This window comes from Schistocerca piceifrons, chromosome 6 (genome assembly GCF_021461385.2).
Source record: "Schistocerca piceifrons isolate TAMUIC-IGC-003096 chromosome 6, iqSchPice1.1, whole genome shotgun sequence".
Classification (NCBI taxonomy): domain Eukaryota; kingdom Metazoa; phylum Arthropoda; class Insecta; order Orthoptera; family Acrididae; genus Schistocerca; species Schistocerca piceifrons.
This window is the reverse complement of record NC_060143.1, coordinates 396,325,807-396,342,639: the sequence shown is the minus strand read 5'-3', so window position 1 is coordinate 396,342,639 and position 16,833 is coordinate 396,325,807.

Genomic DNA, 16,833 nt, shown 5'->3' with positions numbered 1-16,833 from the left:
GATTCAAATACCTGGGGGAGTGGATCCAAGCCAATGGACTGGATAACACAACAAATAAAGAAAGAATAAAAAAGTTGGAATTTGCATATAAATTAACACAAAACTACTACAATAAGAAATCAATATCCATGCAAGCAAAGATTAAACATTATAATTCAGTTATTAGGACACAAGCAACATATGGATCAGAGTGCCTAACATTGAATAAGAAAGGCGAATTAAGAGAACTAGAAAAAAAAGAGAGAAAAATATTAAGAAAAATTCTAGGTCCTGAGAAAAACAAGGAAAACAGGTGGATTAAAAGGAGAAATGAAGACCTATACAAAAATACAGAAAAGATCACAGATACAATGAGGAAGAGACGGCTAAAATTTTATGGACATTTAAAAAGAATGGAAGAAACACGAATTACAAAGAAAATTTTTAATTACGTTAGTAAGCTGAAAAACACCGTAGGATGGATAGAAGCAGTAAAGAAAGACGCCAACAAAATAGGTGCTACAGAAGAAATAATACGTGACAGGAATAACTTTAGGCTACTTATAGAAAACGCAAACTATGAAGAAGATGCGCCAAAACCTCGACCCAAGAGAGTGTGGACAGATGAGCAGAGACGAGCAGTTGGCGAGAAAATGAAGAAGTACTGGGAAGAACGGAAGAAAAAGAAACACCATAAGTCTTAAGTTGTATGTGGTCCATAGCTGGCCAAGTTCATAATTATATATATATCTTACAAATTTACTGTCTCTGATGGACACACGTCCAGATCATCTGCTCTCAAAACTCTGCCATCTCTCTCCCCACATCCACCACTGCTGGCGGTTCGCCTCCAACTGCGCAACGCTGCGCGCTGTTCACATCCAACTGCCAAACACTACAATAGCGAATATTCCAGCAGTGCCAACCAGCCACAGACTGCACACATCACAGCCAGTGATTTTCATACAGAGCGCTACATGACGTTACCAACATAAAAACCTAAACAGCCTACTTACAAAACATTCAATTAGTGGGCTGTCTTGATTACTGATGCTTCAGATAATTTGGCTCACACAGTCTGCCCCCTTGGAACTCTGTTAGGTCTTTCATTGAACGTCGACCTCGGCCTCTGAATTCAAATTCGAAGTGTGCACTACTCGTAAACAACCTACACTGATGCCTAGTATCTACAGAATACGCACAGTCCTGCGCGACACTTGCCTTACCTGCGTTGTTGACCGTCAAACACGACCATCCCCCACTGTTCACATTATTTTACATATCCCCTGTGTATTCTCAGACATATTTTCTACAGGTAACTGTTTAGCTTTTGCCCCGAAATACCATTTTCTCCATTGACACTTACATAGTCGTCTTCAGAAGTACCCACGATTTAAAACGAATACGTTTACAGAATATAAGTGCGTGAACATGGCGAGTGCAGCTTAGATACAGAGAAAAAGAGGCTAGGAACTCAATTTCCATTGGTCCAACTGGGTATCGAGTTTAGGATCCGAAGATGAATGAATGCTATTTCCGGAGTCGGTACTCTGAAATGCATGTGATGAACCTCCTTTCGAGTCTGAATACTCAGCTGAGCCGAAATCTTATGTTTACTGGTAGGTTTGCACGTATTGTTGATCACGAGCGGATAAAACAAAAGCATTAACTAGTCTATTATATTCATAAGGAAGACAATGACATTTCATACACATCTGGATCAATAAAATGGTTGTACTGGCGAGAGTAGAGCTGAACAGAGGCAGAACAGATAGTGGACATTTTGTAACAGTCACTGCGATTTACCTGAAGCAAAATCATACAAAAATCGGAGTGAGTTTGGTTGGTAGTGAATATGAGTCCTCTTTACCGGCTTTGTGCAGGTATCTCTTATCTCTCTATTAGTTGTACACCATAAGCTATCATCGTATTTAGGGTACTGTGTGAGTAGTGCTCGACATATAAAAGGAGGCGCTTTTCTTCCTATGATGATAACTGCTTTTATATTAACAGAAGTATGCTGGGTTATAAAATCTCCTAAAATTATAAGTGAATTGTCTTCGCTGCAATCATGTAAACAGCTGTTTATGTTGAGTTCGTGCATTAAAAAAAGTTGAATGTTTTATCTATAAACGAAATAATGTTGTGGTCACGAAGATTTATTTTTATAATCTTTATTTACCAGTCGGTGCACAATTGTTACGTACCAGTAATGTTTCTGTTGGTAACTAATATTTGTCTGACTCTCAGTACCCCCGATAGTCAGTCTGAATGTCAGTTATCAAGTTCCTGTTTTACTTAAATTATTTAACTGAACTGATATATTCATCTTTCATGATCACAGTACAAATTCTAAATTAGATTATTTGATATCTGTTTTATCGACTGGCCTTACCAGTCACCAAGAATTCTTTAAAAATGCTTAATTTTTAAGTGTCTAGTCTTTGTTCCCGTCATCTACAGGTTGTCTCTTCACTAATATTTAGCACGGGAATTGATTTTAAGTCAGGGACCAGCGCCCATCAACGTGATGATTATAGCTTGTGTATTTTGAACTTATTATTAATCTCAATGAATAATTTATTAACCTCTCGGGTAGTCGTGCTGGTCCAGGTCAAATCCGTCCGGCGGGTTAACGACCCAAGGTCGGTGTGCTGGCCATTCTGGATGCGATTTTCAGGCGGTTTCCCGTATTCGACTAGGTGAATACCGGGCTGGTACCCATCCACCTTAGTTACACGATTCGCAAAGATTTCGAAAAACTTTCTGTTGCTTCCACATGAATAAAACTACTCACGGAGAGATGGGGTACACATATTCCGTTCCGATAGGTAACGAGGTGCGACAGGAAGGATATCCGGCCACCCCTTAAATTAATCATGCCAAATCTGTTAAATGACAGTGCCTACCATGTGCTAACGCGGGACAAAGGCACAAGTTATTGAGTTATTTATTTACAAACATGTAAAATGTTGGCGAATTTTTGTTTTAAAAGTTCTCTTATATTGATGTTTCGATTAACAATCAGAGGTTTTTGATTGCGTCTAGTACTCAATTTCAGCTTTGACGAACACAGTAGAATAATTTTTTCTACTTTCAGATACTGATCTGGTCAACTCTGAGTCGAAAGCCACTGCTACAGAGGTGGGTCAACAAACTCAGATACAGAGTCGAGTTACAGAGTGCTAAAACACGCTTGGGTTCTCTTTGACATATAAATAAATACTGACCCTACAATGTATCATAGAGGAGTTCTTAAAGAAAGACAAACGCACTTTTACAAAATTTTCAACCTATCAAGGATAAAATGCATAGAGGGGAAGGCTATTTACAACGTGTGCAGAAACCGGATTGTAATAATGAGAGTCAAAGCAGATGAAAGGAATGTTTTCTGCTGAAATTCTCTTCTTTCCAAGCAGCCTTTGTCACTTTCATTTCTGTTCTTTCCTCCTGCATTATACATACAACTTCTTCTAATACCAAACAAGGCTTCAAAAGTGCTAAACTAATCAATTTCAGTTTTAATGACGTCATTTTATTACTATTGTTATTATTAGTGTTACTATTATTATTGCATATTATTACTTTTGTTAATAATGCAAATTATTGTTATTGAGTTTGTTATGTAATAAGTAATTACACTGAAGAGCCAAAGAAACTGGAACACTTCCCTAATATCCTGTAGTCCCCCCCCCCCCCCCCCCCCCCCCCGAGCACCCAGAAGTGCCTCAACACGACGTGGCGAACCCTGCAGGGCTGTCAATAAATCTGTAAGAGTACAAGAGGGTGGAGATCTCTTCTGAACAGCATGTTGCATGGTATCCCAGATATACTGAATAATGTTCGTGACTTAGGAATTCGGTGGCCACGGAAGTGTGTAAACTTAGAATAGTGTTCCTGGAACCACTCTGTAGCAAGTCTGGAAGTGTGGGGTATCGCATTGTCCTTCTGGGATTGCCCAAGACCGTCGGAAAACCCACTGGATGTGAACGGACGCAGGTGATCAGCCGGGATGTTTACGTACGTGTCATCTGTCAGAGTTGTTCTAGACGTGTCAGGGGTCCCATATCACTTCAACTGCACACGCCCCACATCATTACAGAGCCTCCACCGCCTTGAAGAGTACCCTGCTGACATGTAGAGTCCATGGATTCATAAGATTGTCTCCATACCCGTACATGTCCATATGCTCGATACAATTTGAAACGAGACACGCCCAACCAGGCAACATGTTTCCAGTCATCAACAGTCCAATGCCCTTGTTGACACGCCCAGGCGAGGCGTAAAGCTTTTTGTCGTGCTGTCATCAAGGGTACACGAGTGTGTCTTTGGCTCCGAAAGTCCATATCGATGACGTTTCGTTGAATGGTTCGCACGCTGATACTTGTTGATATCCCAGTACTGAAATCTGCAGCAGTTTGCGAAATAATTACATTTCTGTCAAGCTGAACGATTCTCTCCAGTCGTCGTTTGCCCCGTTATTGCAGGATCTTTTTCCTGCTGCAGAGATGTCGCAGATTTGATGGTTTACCGGATTCCTGATATTCACGGTACACTTGTGAAATGGTCGTACTGGAAAATCCCCACTTCATCGCTACCTCGGAGATGCTGTGTCTCATCGCTCGTGCGCCGACTGTAACACCACATTCAAACTGATTTAAATCGTGACTACCTGCCATTGTAGCAGCACTAACCGCTCTAACAACTGCGCCAGACACGGATGCCTATACTAAGTTCTTTGGCGCCTCAGAGTAACATCATTCTTAATTCCTTAATTATTTTATTTATCATTGTTAGTGCTACTGTTATTGCTATACTATTATTATGACTACTATTATTATTGACAAGTATTATAATAACGCAAATTACTCGTATTATTGATTGGATTGTCATGTCATTTTTTTTTTGTATATGTTGTTCCTCGTCAGATGTAAGAGGGTGCCTGGAGGTCTTAAGCTGGTCAGGCTAAATAAGCAGTAAATAAATAAATGAGTAGGGGAAGTGATAGACATACGGCGGCTTATTCCTCCATTGTTAATATACCGGTACGAAGTAAAGGAAACCACAGAGAAATTTGTAAACGGAAATTCACAAAGACGAGACAGAAACCTTTAGGTATGACGATGTTATTTAATTCTGTCAGAGACGTCAAAGGACTTGGAAGATAAGCTGAAAGGAACACATATGGTGTTCAAAGGAGATTACAAAATGAACAACAAGAAAATTAAAAGTAGGCAAATGAAATCAGCCTATACTGAAAAAATCAAAGTAGGAACTGAGACAGTGAAAGCAGTATATGAGATTTACTAATAGAGCAGCGTAATAACTGACAACGGCGGAAGCAGAAAGGACATAAAATGCAGAATTGCTATAGCGAGCACGTAAATTTAAGTGTTAGGAGGAATCTTTCTGAAAGTACAATCTAAGACAAAAAAAAAAAAAAAAAAGACGCACCAGAAAGGAATTATTCCACTGTGACGGAAATCGGTGTATGTGATGAAGATCTGTAGACAAACAATAAACAAATGACTATAATGTCATCAAAATTGGATGATTTATTCAAAAGAAAGAGCTTCACAAGCTGAGCAAGTCAGGTTGGTTCAGCTCTGTCCCTTATGCAAGCATTTATTCGCTTGGTGTTGATTGACAGAGGTGTTGGATATCCTCCTGAGGGATATCGTGCCAAATTCTGTGCAATTGGCAAGTTAAATTGTCAAAAACCCGAACTATTTGCAGACCCCTGCCCGCAGTGATCCAAACGTCCTCAATTGGGAAGAGATCTGGCGACATTGCTGGCCAGGTGGGATTTTCAACCACGAAGACAAACAATAGAAACTCTCACTGTGTATGAGCGGGCATTTTCTTGCTGAAATATAAAAAATGGTTCAAATGGATCTGAGCACCATGGGACTAAACTTCTAAGGTCATCAGTCCCCTAGAACTTAGAACTTCTTAAACCTAACCTAAGGACATCACACACATCCATGCCCGAGGCAGGATTCGAACCCGCGACCGTAGTGGTCGCGCAGTTCCAGACTGTAGCGCCTAGAACCGCTCGGCCACACGGGCCGGCGCTGAAATATAAGCCCAGATTGGCTTGCCATGACGGTCAGCAATATCGTCGACATACCACTGCGCTGTAAGGGTGCCGCGGATGACAACCAAACGGGTACTGCTATGAAAAGGCACCCCAAACGATCACTGATGGTTGTAGGGTTGTATGGCGGGCGACAGTCAGGTTAGTATTCCACCACAGTCCGGGCCGTGTCCAGACACGTCTTCGTTGGTCATCGGGGCTCAGTGCTAAGCGGAACTCATCACTGAAGACAACCGGCCGCTGTGACCGGAACCGCGCTGCTGCTATGGTCGCAGGTTCGAATCCTGCCTCAGGAATGGATGTGTGTGATGTCCTTAGGTTAGTTAGGCTTAAGTAGTTCTAAGTCGAGGGGACTCATGACCTCAGATGTTAAGTCCCATAATGCTTAGAGCCATTTGAACTGAAGACAGTTCTAGTTCAATGCGATTCCAGATAGAAGACGTGTTTGGAGATCCCCGTGACAGTAGTGGGATACGAAGCTGACTTTCTCCTGCCATATGGTCCTAGAACCAGGTGTTATGGTCTGGATGCCATTCGTTCATAGGAAGACCCCTTTGGTTGTCATCGGTGACAGCCTTACAGCACAGCGGTTCGTCGACGATATGCCGTTGCCTCCTGATGGCAAGCCAATCTGGGCTTACATTTCGGCGGCATAATGCCCGCCCACACATGGCGAGCGTTTCTACTGCTAAACTATACCTTGGCCAGAAAGGTCACCGGATCTCTCTCCAATTGAGAACATTTGAAGCATTATAGGCAGGGTCCTCTAAGCACCTCTGGATTTTGATTGTCTAATGCGCCAGTTGGATAGAATTTGGATCGATATCCCTCAGGAAGAAATTCAACGACTGTATCCGTCAATGACAAGCCGAATAACTAGTTGTATAAGGGCCAGAGGTGGAACAACACGTTGTTGACTTGCTCGATTTGAGAACATCTTTCTCTTGAATAAATTACCCAGTTTTTCTGAAAGTACAATAATTTGTTTGGTTGTACATGTAAATCATACATACCAATTTCCGTCCTATTCGGATAATTGCTTCATGACACGTAGTTTTTTCCTTTTTCGTCTGTATTTGGAGTGTTGCCTTATACGGAAGACTATCGTGGGCGACAAACAATGTAGATAAGAATAGAACAACTTTCGAAATATGGTGCTACAGAAGAATACTGGAGATTGAATGAGTCAGTCGAGAAGCTAATGAAGAACTGGGGAGGAAAGAACTTCACGGCACAGCTCGACAAAAGAATTTAAAGGTTGATAGGAGACATTCTGAGCGATCAAGCAATCGTTAATTTAGTAACGGAGAGAAGAATGGGAGTTACAAATATTTTATGGGAGACCGGGGCATGACTTCAGTAAAAAGATTCAAGTGGACGTAATTTGTATTTAGCATGCACAGATAAGGTGTCTTCCACAGAGTTGCCTTGCATGCAGAGCTGCATCAGACCAGTCTTCGAAATGAATATAACAGCAGAAACAACGAGACAAACGCTCTGTTTTGACTAAACTATCGCTAACACACCAGTGCGAATTTAGGCTCGGGTCAGAAGCCTCAGCAGATATGAGCCTCTTGTCGAATTCGCGGAGCAGCCGAGTAGCTGACTGTTTATCTCGCGATGTGACGGCCAGCGCCTCCCAGGCATGTGTGCTGCCATCGCATGTGCCAAAAACTGCTGCGGACCGTTGGCAGCCTCCATACGGCAGATAACTCTGTCAGGCGGCTTCCCTTTTGCGTCACGTCAGCACTACTTCCCACACTGAATGTGTACTGGGTAGGCAGCTGCCCCGGCCAGATATAGAGACTAAAAATAATGGAGATTTTCCTCTCGTTGTGCAAAAAATGGAATCTAACTCAAATAAAAAAGCATGCCTATTTCCAATGGCAACATAAAAGTTTCGCAAAGGCAAACTAGTATTTACTATTGATTCTCTTGAAAACTTTGAAACCAATAACTATAACCGTAATCTGAAAGAATAAAAAAAACGACAACTGCCAGCAGCGCTACAGGTCTCCTTTCACAATATAGCAAAAAAAAAAAAAAAAAAGCACTCCATCTTCAGGCCACGAGTGGCTACCAGGACTATCCGACCTCCGTGTCATCCTCGGTGGAGCATGCGGATAGGAGGGGCGTGGGGTCAGCACACCGCTCTCCCGGTCGTAAGATGGTATTCTAGACCGAAGCCGCTATCATTCGTTCGAGTAGCTCCTCAATTGGCATCACGAGGCTGAGTGCACCTCGAAAAATGGCAACAGCGCATGGCAGCCCGGGTGGTCACCCATACAAATGCCGACCACGCCCGACAGCGCTTAACTTCGGTGATCTCACGGGAACCGATATATCCACTGCGACAAGGCCGTTGCCTGTTCACAATATAGCAACTGAAAGTAATTCTCTCATCAAGAAAAAACCCAAACATCAAAGCAAAGTACAGTATTAAGAATATTACAGTTAGATCAAGTGGAAGTCCCTACTGTTGCAGCTTCTGCAGTACTTGTTAGCAGCAGGCACAGTGGCTGCGCCAAAGACAAACACGGCATGGAGTTTTACAATTATTTATTGAACTTTCTTTACAATTTCTCCCTCGTCGTCGCTGCCCAGCCCTGCAGATCCCTCCGCCTGGCTGCTGCCGTGTAGATTCTCCGACAATACATGCAACGCGCGCCGCTGATCGCACTCGGGGGCCACAGGCCACCAGTGCTCTGCTTAAGCCAAGATGCCCTGTGGTTGAGATGAACTCGTCGCCGCTTGGCGCCCCGTACGGGCGCCCCACGGAGCCGCGTCGCCATGAGGTCAGCTGCCGACGCCTGCTGCACCAGCGGCTGGGAAGCCGTCAGTCGCGATGTCCGCGAGGTCCCGTCATAGACGGACCACGCGCCGTGGGGCCGGGTTGCTGTGAAATCCGGGTGTCAGTCCCCGGCGGCACCTGTGACCACGACCGCGCTGCGGCCGGTCCTGCTAGAAGTAGTTAGTCAGCCATGGTGCCGACCGAACTCGGGCCGACATCCAGAGCTGAAGGTGACGTCTGGTGGCGAACGGATGACTCCTGCGAGCTGGAACAAACTTCCGAAATCGTCACCTATGGAGATTGAACCCTCGGACACGGACCACGTTCCTCGTCAGATCAGAACTGCTTCCTAATGGCTTCTGTCTGTTGCTGCCTGCGCTCCACTATTTATATCCGGAAGGAGGGCGATTTTTACCCTCGGTGGCAGCTTTTTGTTATTACTCCCGCAGTATATTGCAGCGTGACGTAGCGTGCTGGCCTCACTTCACCTTACTCAGCATTCTCCAGGCTTCGCTCGGCCCCCGGTCTGTGTGCATCCTTGCGTCAGTCAGCTGTTAGACTGCTTCTGTCAGCAAGGCTATCTGTGCCGTGCTTACTTCGCAACGCCTCAGTCGCTGGCTGCCTCTGTTTTGCCATTCTCCACTCCTTGAAGCAACGCTTACTACATGTGGCTGCAACACTACTAATAGTAAGGTAATTTTATTTGAGGTGCATAGCTTCCTTGCTAGTATAAGCTGTATTGTGTATTAGGGACTGAATCGCTTCTGACACTGGTCCTTTTTAACCCCTCATAAAGCATTTGCTTTAATCAATAGTTCCCAAAGACAGTATTCTCAAAGTACTTGGCGAAAACACATGTTTGGAGTCGTTGGTAGACATAAAACGTCGTCCAAAATGATACTGAATTCGTTCTCAGAAAATTGTTTTGAACAGTTAGTTCAGGAGCCCACTCGATGTGTAAATGGTTGCGAAAACATACTTGACACCTTAGCAACAAAATAATAATCCTCAGCTTATAGGTAGCATCATGATGGATGAAGGGATTAGTGGCCACAAAGTTACTGTAGCGAGACTGAATACCGTAACATCCAAACCCCCGAAAAATAAAACGAAAATGCTCTGTCTAAAAAGTAGATAAAAATTCGCTTGACGCCTTCCTAAGAGACGGTCTCCATTGCTTCCAATACGATTGTGTAAGCGTAGACCAGACGCGGTTTGAATTCAGAGAGATAGTATGGACGGCACCTGAGAGATATTTACCAAATAAATGAATATGAGGTGGTACTGATCCCCCATGATACCCAAAACAGGTGAAACACTACTGTACCTTCCTCGATATGACTGGATGTTTGTGCTGTTCTCATCACTCATGACAGTGGCAGATTGGACTGAGCCAAGGTTGGGAATTTGTACGGACGCTGATAACCGCGCAGTTCGGCGCCCCAAAACCCAAACAGCATCTTCATCGTCATCATTATCAACAACAAAACTGTTGTAGAAGCAACGAAAAACGAATGTGAAATTTAAAAGAACGAAAAATCACCAGGGTTGGTGTAGTTTTACAGAAGCTCGAAATTCGCGCAAACTTCAATGCGAGATGCTTTTAATAGTTTCCACAACGAAACCTTCTCTCGAAATCTGGCAGAAAACCCAAAGAGATTCTCGCCGTATGTGAAGTACACTGCGGCGACCGCGTCCGGCCATCCTGATTTAGGTTTTCCGTGATTTCGCTAAATCACTTCAGGCAAGTTCCGGGATGGTTCCTTTGAAAGATCACGGCCGACTTTCTTCCCCACACTTCCCTAATCCGATGGGACAGATGACATCGCTGTTTCGTCCCTTCCCCCAAATCAATCAACCAACCAACCTATCTGTGGCACGACGCGATCAATACCTTCACTGCGCGATAACAATGGTGATTTTTTTACTGATGAAAGTGCCACTAAAGCGGAGTTATTAAATACGGTTTTCCAAAATTTCTCAACCATAGAAGACGAAGTAAATATTGCAGAATTCTAATCAAGAATAACTACTAACGTGAGTAATTTACACGTAGATATCGCCGTGCAGCGTAGCAGCTTATATCACGTAATAATGACAACGCCTCTGGCCTAGATTCTATAGTAATCAGGTTCCTTTCAGAGTAAGCTAGTATAATAGCTCCAACTTAGCAATGGTATGCAACCGCTCGCTCATCGAAAGATCCGTACCAAAAGATTGGTAAGTTACAGAAGTTACACCAATATCCAAGAAAGGAAACAGGGGTAATCCGCTGAATTACAAACCATATCACAAACGTTGACTAGCAGTATAATTTTGGAGCATACAGTGTGTTCGAACCTTATGAATCACCTCGAATAAAACGATTTATTGACAAATACTCAGAACGGATTTAGAAAATATAGTTCTTGTGAAAAACAACTAGCTTTTTAGTCTCACGAAGTAATGAGTGCTATCGACAGGAGATGTCAAATTGATTCCATATTTTTAGGTTTCCAGAAGGCTTTTGACACAATGAAAGGCGTCCACTTCATTCACCATTCAGTGCTCGTTTTTCATATTTCTAATCCCAGCATTCTGGGATTCGGTAATATAATAATTCAGGCCCTGTTAATAATTTCTGTTGGTTTCCTAATTTATTTGACGATGTTTACAGTTTATCTCACACCGATCAGTGAGAGGAGCTTCGCGCTAGGAATTTTCGTTATTGATGGGCGAGGGCAGCAGTCTTCCTAGCAGCCATGATGGCTTCCCGTTTCCCATCCTTTTTCCGATCGCCAGGGTAGCACGTGGTGTCGTTTGAACGTTCAGTAGTGGCCAAAGTTTCTCCTGTTCTCATTTCCCCAACCTGCCTTACCAACCTTGTAACTGCTGTTTCCGCTCGATTTTAACGTCGCGAGGTCGCCTCCCTGTGAGATGCCGGCCCTCTGGCCGGTTCAGGTGCGCGCCCGTTTTTCGCGCGTAGGCACCAACCGCCCTCGGCGAGTGGGTAGTGGACAAAGGGGCAGTAGGGCAGTTCTGGTGTGACCGTGCCAGAGACTGGACGCGCTGCTTCCAGAAGAGGAAGTTCCGGTAGGCATGAGCGCCGACTTGCACTGTAGATTCGCGCCCTGCGGCCCAGAGGGAACCTCATAGGTCATTTTACTGATGTGCATCCCTTAAATTACGGTTTACGCAATAAGACTGTAGATTTTCCTTGTACAGTTGGGCATATTAGTGCGCGATGTGTTGGTTAGTCACTGTAGCTTGCAGTTCGGCATTAAAGTGTATACTTTCATGCTCACTTTTCCGTTTCGTCTGGCAGTAGCTCTTTCAGTTCTCCCGTGCAAAATTTGACTCAGAATTTAGGTCTTCCTAGCTTGAAAACTTCTGCCCTTTGTCCTACGTCACGTGGTGAGTGTCTGCCGCCCCTTCATGTTTCGCTACCGAAGTCGGATCGCGAGCCAAAGTTATCTAGTGTCGCCCGTATGAATAGTTTCGCGTCTTGCTAGTTTTATTCCTTTAGTACAGGAGGCTACCTAGCGATTCACACACAGCAGCATCTTTCTTAGTCTTTGGATGATTCACGGTCGTGGTCGTTGCATGCCTGCAACCCCTTCCTTTAGTAAATTGAGCTCCATTTGATAATACGGCGATCGTTCCTAACATTATTCCTTTTCTCCTGCTGTCGTGGCTTATTATAAACGTACGTTGGGGCAGGCTGCTGAACTCAATTATTTCTTCCCCCACCACCATTTGATTGTATTATTGTTCAATTTTCAACTGTTAAATAAATGAGTCCTTTAATCTTTACATTCTCCCTTTCATTACGTGAAATCACCCTTAGTGTCACAGTAGAATAATGCAGAACTATAACGGTTGCTATAAGGTCGTGCAGGTCTTGCGCCTTTAATGATAGGATAAAGACTCCATATCGAGACCCTGGCACGACCATTTTCAATTATCCCTCATTGATAAACTGGGAAGTGTTCACGGCTCAGTGTGAGTACGTGGGCACTAAATCCACTTCATGTGGTGGATGTAATGACCTCTGTTTTACCCTGCTGGTTTAGAAAAAATATCAAAATTACAGCCCCTACAGCAAAGGACAGTAACCTGTAAAATAAAACGAGCCACCGCTTTTAACCCTTCCTCACAATACACTTCTAATCAAATTGCGTGCCTCTGGAGTATCGCCTCAGTTGTGCGACTGCACTCTTGAGTTCTTGTCAGAAAGATCACAGTTAGATGTAACTGACGGAAAGTTATCGAATAAAACAGAAGTAATATCCAGCGTTCCACAAGGAAGTGTTATAGGCTGTCTGCTCTTGATGATCGACATAAACAATTTGGGAGACGATCTGAACAGCCCCGTTAGATTGTTTGCAAATGATCCTGTCATTTGCCGTCTTGTAATGTCATCAGATGGTCAAAACCAAATGCAAAAGGATTTTGACAAGGTATCTGTATAGCGCAAAAATAGACAATTGACTAAATAATGAAACGTGTAAAGTCATTCACATGAGCGGTAAAAGAAATCCGCTAAATTTCAGTTACTCGATAAATCACACAAATCTAAAGGCTGTAAATTGAACTAAATACTTAGGGATTACAGCTACGAATATCTTAAATTGGAACGATCACATAATGTTGTTGGGAATGCAACTTCTTGGCAGAACACTGTTAGAATTGACGGTGGACGTCAAAGAAGTTCAAAGAAGGGCAGCTCGTTTTGTGTTATCGCGGAATAGGGGAGAGAGTGCTACGGATATGATAAGCGAACTGGGGCGGCACTCATTATAATAAAGGCATTTTTCGTTATGCAGGATCTCTTCGTGAAATTTATCACGAACTCTCTCATTCGATTGCGAAAATATTCTATTGGCGCTCACTTACGTAGGGAGAAATGATCTTCTTGATATAATAAGAAAAACCAGAGCTTGCGCAGAAAAATTGAAGAGCTCGTGTTTCCCGCGCGCCTTTCGTGAGTGGAACAGTAGATAAATAGCTTGAAGGTGGTTCGATGAACCCTCTGCCTGACACTTAATTGTGACTTGCGGAGTAATCATGTAGATGTAGATGTAAACATATCAAAAAATGTTTTCATCGCCCCGGTTCTCAGAACTCCTGAAGATAGACGTTGACTGTGGATATTGTATCACAGACACTGTCCTTTTGACAGTTCAGAGTCGTCACTAAACCCGCCCAAAGATGTAAAAAACCATGCATGAGCAGCGCCTTTTAGACGGAGGAGGTCCGACAGCCAATCAGTTCCAGTAATTACACCAGGATGGACGTATACGGCTCGTGTTGTCTGTAGTTCAACCATGCCTAGACGGTCAGTACCGCGGTTCGATCGCGCCCGCATTGTTACTTTGTACCAGGAAGGGCTGTCAACAAGGGAAGTGTCCAGGCGTCTCGGAGTGAACCAAAGCTATGTTGTTTAGACATGGAGGAGATACAGAGAGACAGGAACTGTCGATGACATGCCTCGCTCAGGCCGCCCAAGGGCTACTGCTGCATTGGATGACCGCTACCGACGGATTATGGTACGGAGGAACCCTGACAGCAACGCCACCATGTTGAATAATGCTTTTCGTGCAGCCACAGGAAGTCGTGTTACGACTCAAACCGTGCGCAATAGGCTGCATGATGCGCAACTTCACTCCCGGCGTCCATGGCGAGGTCCATCGTTGCAACCACGACATCATGCAGCGTTGTACAGATGGGCCCAACAACATGTCGAATAGACTGCTCAGGATTGGCATCACGTCCTCTTCACCGATGAGTATCGCATATGCCTTCAACCAGACAATCGTCGGAGACGTGTTTGGAGGCAACCCGGTCAGGATGAACGCCTTAGACACTGTCTAGCGAGTGCAGGAAGGTGGAGGTTCCCTGCTGTTTCGGGGTGGCGTTATGTGGGACCAACGTACGCTGCTGGTGGTCATGGAAGGCTCCGTAACGGCTGTACGATACGTGAATGCCAACCGCCGACCGATAGTGCAACCATATCAGCAGCATATTGGCGAGGCATTCGTCTTCATGGAGGACAATTCGCGCCCCCATCGTGCACAGCTTATGAGTGACTTCCTTCAGGATAACGACATCGCTCGACTAGAGTGGCCAGCATGTTCTCCAGATCTGAACCTTATCGAATACGCCTGGGGTAGATTGAAAAGGGTTGTTTAAGTATTACGTGACCCACCAACCACTCTGAGGGAACGACGCCGAATCGCCGTTGAGTAATGGGACAATCTGGATCAACAGCGCCTTGATGAACTTGTGGATAGTCAAGTGTGCATCAATGCAAGATGACGTGCTACTGGGTATTAGAGGTACCGATGTGTACAGAAATCTGGACCACCACCTCTGAAGGTCTGGCTATAGGGTGGTACAACGTGCAATGTGTGGTTTTCATGAGCAATAAAAAGAGCGGAAATGATGTTTATGTTGATCTCTATTCCAATTTTCTGTACAAATACTCCCCAAAGCACAATTAAATTATTCTTGGTAAATCTTAGTGCATATTTCCGGTATACAAGATACTCGGCAAAGGGACCGCCAGAAGCATAGGCTCTATGGTGCAACGGATAGCACATAAAACTGCGAATGAAGGGAACCCAATTGAAATCGTAGAAGAGTCATACATTTTTAAAAGTTTTGCTCGAAATATGAAAATAGCGTTAACAAGAACTCGCTATAGTAGTTGTTTCCATAGTGGGATTGATCTGTCTGAGAAATGGACAACAGAGGATAAATGTATTTACTCTGCTTATAACAATTACCTATTTTGGAAAGTGTTGTTAGTATTGAATATATCACCATATTCCCGCAGTACAATAAGATGCAGGACGATGAAGTTTTATATGCGGAGAGATATAAAGCATATACAACATGCAGGTAGTACAAAGGTAAGGGCTGTTTGTGAGTGTAAATTAACATCAGTGTCTGAAGCAGACTTAATTTCATCTTATGTAAGATGATGAAACTTCAGAAGCTTAAACGATAAGGGTCCTAGCCGGACGGTGTGGAGATAAAAAACCATCGTTTCTAATGAAGTAAACAATCACATTAACTAGAAAATATCGTTTTGAACATGACGTGTGTGAATAGCTATTGCAAATGTAAGCGCATATAAAGGCCAAGGAAAACAGAATAACACTCTGTTTCTAAACGGTAAGGTGAAGTTTTGTAACTGTGGTTTTATTTCAAGTGAAGGCGCTGCGATTTGTTTCATAAATAAGTTAGAATGTTATAGCAGGCTACATTCGACGGTCCATCGCTCTACCAACCAAGCTATCAATGACGTGCAAAGAAACATCTATAATGATAATTTTTACTAAGAGTTTAATTTCGTCGACTGACGCTATTGTTCTTTGTAACAGTGGGAAAGCGTTGCTCGGAAGTAAATTAATGTTAACTTTAGGGTGCAAGACATTTTTAATTGAGTATGTAAACTTGGAACTCTACGTGGTGACTTTTTCTGTAAGTGCAACCAGTTTTTACGCACCTTCTCGTTCCCTGAAACACTAAATAACAGTGTTTCAGGAATAAACATGTTGTAGCTGGGATTCACAGTCATAAATTTTTTTTTGAAAGACATCGTCTTTACGCCAGTTCTGTCTGTCTGTAACAGTCAATGGCGTGAAGATGATGTCCTTAAAAAAAGTATTTCAAGAGTTTTTATGGATGTATTTGTACAGTGTGGTACTATGTACCATTTATAATCCTTTTCCTGAAACGTAAATATAAAAAACACTAGACATCACTGTGAATTAGGTTTATGCTAGATGGAGCAGCGAGCTAGCCACTGACGTCACAGGATCACATGACTCGAATGGAGCGTGCTAGTGGGTTTCAAATTATTTGAATTTCATTTAAATTTTTATAAAATAATACTGAATTTCAATAAGGGGAAAAGCATGTTATGAGCATAAAATGACATAATTAACTGTTTTGGACAATTTCCAGACAACTGTCAAAT